Below are 5,000 nucleotides of genomic sequence, written 5' to 3' on the forward strand. Positions count from 1 at the left end.
GTGAGTTTTGATCAGTTTTAGAGGCAGATTTACTAGTGTTGTTTAGTTTCTTATTTTGAAATGACTCAGTTTTAGTTTAGTTTCAGTGTTAGTCTTAGTTTTTTCCTAAATGAGAATATTTGTTAGATGCAAGACTCAAAATCATCAGAATAAATCTTGTATAATAATAACTCAGCCATACAGTTTTCTGAAACCTGTATTTAGAGAACACATGAACACTGTCATCTCCCACTACCATCTACACATCCTCAAACTCAAATACAGCAGCCCACAAGACAGCAGCCTTCAGTACAATATGTGTGAAGGCTGCTCTGATGTTAGATACACAGCAGTGATGGGAAGTTCAGATATTTATGCGGATGTTAGGACTCAACATCATGCAGTCAGCAATAGTCATTTCAGTCAGTTAAAACATCACCATGATCTGAAACATGTCCTACAGTAAAGTTTGGGAACCCTACTGAAGCATGATTCACCTATTTAATCTCCATTACGATTATCTGTTATAAAATAATCTTATGTTTCAGCAGATCCCCTCATTCAGCCCTCGGTTTACCAGCGCTGCAGTTGTTGAAGTTTAGTTCAGTCACAGCAGGCTGTCCTCTATTGTTTGTGCTCGGTTCACTGAATCACGCATGCGCAGTATTATCGATTCACCTCTTTAAAATTTGATCTTAGTAACGTCACTGTTCTTATAACTGAATAACAGTATATTGGATTATTTAGAGTTAGAGGGGGTATTAGGCTTGTTAAAAAGTAAGTAGTTTGTGGACGAGTGCTTACTGGAGACGGGAATCGTTTCAAATGATTCAGTTCAATTACGTGAACTAGTTCAACCGGTTCACTTAGAAGATCCGGTTAAAAAGATTCATTGGCGATCGCGATACAGAGATAAAACCCATTATTGGGCACAAACGTGTTTGGTAATAGTTTTAAGTCTCTGTATGTATGTAATGCTGTCACCGTGCTGCTGTCATATCCACTCATTGTTTTTGTCGCGGGGAGATATATCCAGCTGCAGAACCGCAGAACCACACACGTTTCAGGCACACACAATCTAGCACACTCGATTTAGGCAAACCATATATGATAACTTAACTCCTTAGCATTATCGCCACCTATTGAATTTCACAAATATGGCTTCCCATTTCAGTCATTATTATTATATCGAAACGATCATTTGAACATCTCTGCAGTTTCTGAACTCAAATTATGTAAATAAAAATAATTGGTTAAAGACACTTATGACTTTATTCATCTGTCCTCATACAAACCGTCTAATTGTAGGATTAGTGTAATAAACTAATTCTGGATCTTAATATTATCATACTGGGTTAAAATCACTTTGTTGTAAAATATAAAAAGCAAACAATGTGTCACATTAAAATGAGTTACTATAGTTAATCATTTAAACAATATATAGTTATAAACTGATTATCTGATTATAAACTACTATATTTCACTAAACTGTCACAGCTGTTAGTTATATATATTTACTTATTATTATGAATTTTTTTATTAATTATTAATAGTTACTTTCTATTGCTACATTTTGGTTTAAAAACAATATATTGCTTACTATAAATTAGGCCTACTACAGTATTTAATGTGGGAAATCATTAATGAAAAAGTTATTAGAAAATTAAGCAAATACACTATTAAATCGTTGGAGTAAAATATTAATATAGTGTTATACATTTATTACATGTAAAATGTATTATTGCCTATATTAACTTGCAGTTATTTCCTTCAATATGAATGAATCTATTATATAAAATAAAAATGTCCAATTTAGATCTTTCAGCAAGGCCAGCAAACGAGTATCTGCTATATTGACTCTGTCAGATAATAACGACTGATCATCCGCCATGACTGATAGAAAACTGTTCAGTCTATTATATTGAATGGCGATCGGAAACAACGCTCCCCATTCGCCCGTCTCGATCGCAATATTTGTGAAATAAAGTAAAGTAAACACTATTGTTTACTGTGTACAATATTTATTAACCATACATATCAAAATATATCGATGACGATGTCCGAGAAGACGTTAATAACATTAACATCCGTCGTAACCATATATGGCTTGCCTAGATTGTGTGTGCCTAAAACGTGTGTGGTTCTGCGGGCCTGCAGCTGGATATTATTGGTTGCGGGAGCAGCAGTGAGGATGACTGGAGGAGAACCGGCTCGATCTGGCCAATGGCAGCAGGACTAGACTCTGAGGTGCCGTACGGGTCAGACACCTGCAGCGCGGAGTAAATAGATTCACTTCTAAAAGGCGCACAGTAAGATTATGTATTAAATACACTCACAAAGACGAAAACGAAGGAGGTTTCTGCTATAATTTAGTTAGTTTCAGTTAGTTTTGTATGAACACAATACAGATTCAGCTAGTTCTGGTTTTATGAATAACTCATTTTTATTTTTATTTCAGTTAAACACAATTATTTTACATGTTAGTTTTCGTTTTTTCGTTAGTTTTCGTTAACTACAATAACGTGTGTGTGTGTGTGCGTGCGTGTGTGTGTGTGTGTGTGTGTGTGATTATCAGAGAAACTGAGCGTTGCTGTCAGGGTTATCGTGTTGTGCAGGCCTGATCGAGAGGCTCAGTCTCCTCTCCAGTGTTCATGATTTGTTCTCTGACATGATGAACCATGGGGAAGTCTCGTGTGTTTACGAGCAGTCTCGTCTGACAGGACACACACACACACACACACACACACACACACACACACACACACACACAGCTCCTCTGGCTCGTGCGTTTAGCCTCTGGTGCTTCAGCGTGTTTCATTAGCCGCGGCTCCACAGGAGAGAGCAGAAAACGCTGATCGTGCTGACAGATAAAGGCTGTGTGTGTGTGTGTGTGTGTGTGTGTGTGTGTGTGTGTGTGTCGGCAGCAGTGCTAGTTCACGCTGAGCTCCATGCTAACTGCAGTACACTTCTACATGCAGCAACAGCAGCCGCTCAGTTGGACAGTGTGAACAGACTGACCAGCGGAGACGCAACACACACACACCCACACACACACTCCAGATGGACACTGCGTGCGCGTGTGTGTGTCGGCGTGATGTCGCCATTTTGTTGCTTGGCAACCAGTTCCTCTCTAGCTGGCTAAGTGAAAGCTCTTCTGTTCTGTTTAACAGAGTAAATCTCAGGTAAAGTTCTGCTAAATACTGAACTGTCTGACCGTCGTCTGGGTTCTTTTTAATCGTCAGACTTCAGCTTTTGTCTTGGAGTGTGAACTCTGCTGCTCCATATCTTTGTTTACGTTAGTCTTGCGTTACCAAGGCAACGACTGACGCATTTGCATTGCATTCCAAAGAGCTCTGCTATCAGCAGCGCCGCGGAGGATGAAGCCGTACCTGCGCGGACCGACCCGCATCTAAACCAAAGAGAAGCGCTTATGGAGCTTATCCACACGTGTGTGTGTGTGTGTGTGTGTGTGTCTCCTGTGCAGCAGCAGTGGTCAGAGCACAACACACTCTCCGCACATGCTCAAATAATAAGACAAACTGAACAATAGTGTTAGCACGGCTCTCAGAAGGAGGAGAACAACCGTGATGACAGCAGCCAGACCAGAGAATAATGTCAGATTCACTAATGATGTAACACAAACTACAGCTCTAATCTACAGGTGTTTATTACACACTAACGTATAACACAACTCTCAAGGGTTTGCGATGCTGACGACTGTTAAACACATCAGAACCGTCTGTGCTGACATTAACTCGTCTAAAAGACACCGATTATGAAGAAATCACTTTTATAAGGGGTTTAAGCAGTCAGCAGTGTGTGCGTATCTCCAGCAGTCTCTAATGCTCAACATGAGTTAACTGTGTTCATTATAATCAGACTTGATGCAGAAACACTTTGATTGACAGTCTCCCTTTGTAAGTGTCATCAGAGGGGGAAAGTCCCGCCCACTAGTGCCCATCTCATTAGCATAAACAGCAGCCCTGAGTGAGAAGCAGCCATTTTGAATCTGTCACTATGGTCAAAGAGCTTAGAATCACCAGGAGGCGACACGCAATAGGACGGTCCATTGCAACAGCAGCAGCCCCGTGATTCCGCCATGTTGAAGTGAAGGCGATCAGCCGTCCAGTGGATCTTACTGCTGTCACGATGGCAAGCAGCTGCTTTATTTATATTTATTTATTTAAAAAATGCATTAAAGCTGAGATACAACCTGAAGGACAATAATACAACACCATCACAATCATCAGCACCTTAATCCTTTATCTTACAGACTTAATGTTTATATTTTAACTATACGTATATTGTTGGAACTGTCAATTTTAGGATAAATTACTGATTAATTTAATAGGTTACGCACTGGCACAATACAAATGAATACTGACATGGTCAATTAAATGAACATGACGTTTAAAATGGGATGTTGATAACAGACTGACAGGACACTTACTGATGCAGTATTACATGTTATGATTGTATATAGTATTTTTCATATTAATAAGTTTGGTCAAAAGCCACTTTGTCCAATAAGATTGAATTCTGACAAATTGATCATATATAAACACACATGCACATCTATATTAATGTTATTATATACACATGTCTCCTGATCTGAATCCAATCAAACACATACAGGCGATTCTGAAGAGACATCAGGTGTGGAAAAGACATGTAAGAATGGAAAAGACATGTTTAATACTCATTTTTGCTTCACCCTAATTTACGTAAAACTTTAAAAATAATGTCATTTAAGTCATTTTGTAAACAGATAAATTAAACTTAATCTTGTCAGCATTGTGTAAACTGTTTACTGTTTATTGAGATACTGTTTAACATTTTGCTTTTCAATGGGGTGTATGAATATATCATATTTGAACTCTTATAACTCAATATTTTAATTAATTCTGTCTAATGTTCGTTATCTGTGCTGTTGTTCTATTGGAATTGTCATTCCTTAATGGCCGCTGCGTGACACTAGCGCCATCTAGTGGCTGTTTCCCCAACAGAGTGTCGCCTCTTGC

The 5,000-nt window shown here is 38.7% G+C and overlaps 1 protein-coding gene across 1 annotated transcript in view; it reads left to right on the forward strand.

Annotated features, from left to right (window-relative positions):
• Positions 1–5,000, forward strand: part of lrp6 (low density lipoprotein receptor-related protein 6) — a 31,976-nt gene that overhangs the window by 18,219 nt on the left and 8,757 nt on the right. The window lies entirely within an intron of this gene.

Source organism: Danio aesculapii, unplaced genomic scaffold (assembly GCF_903798145.1).
Source record: "Danio aesculapii unplaced genomic scaffold, fDanAes4.1, whole genome shotgun sequence".
Lineage (NCBI taxonomy): Eukaryota > Metazoa > Chordata > Actinopteri > Cypriniformes > Danionidae > Danio > Danio aesculapii.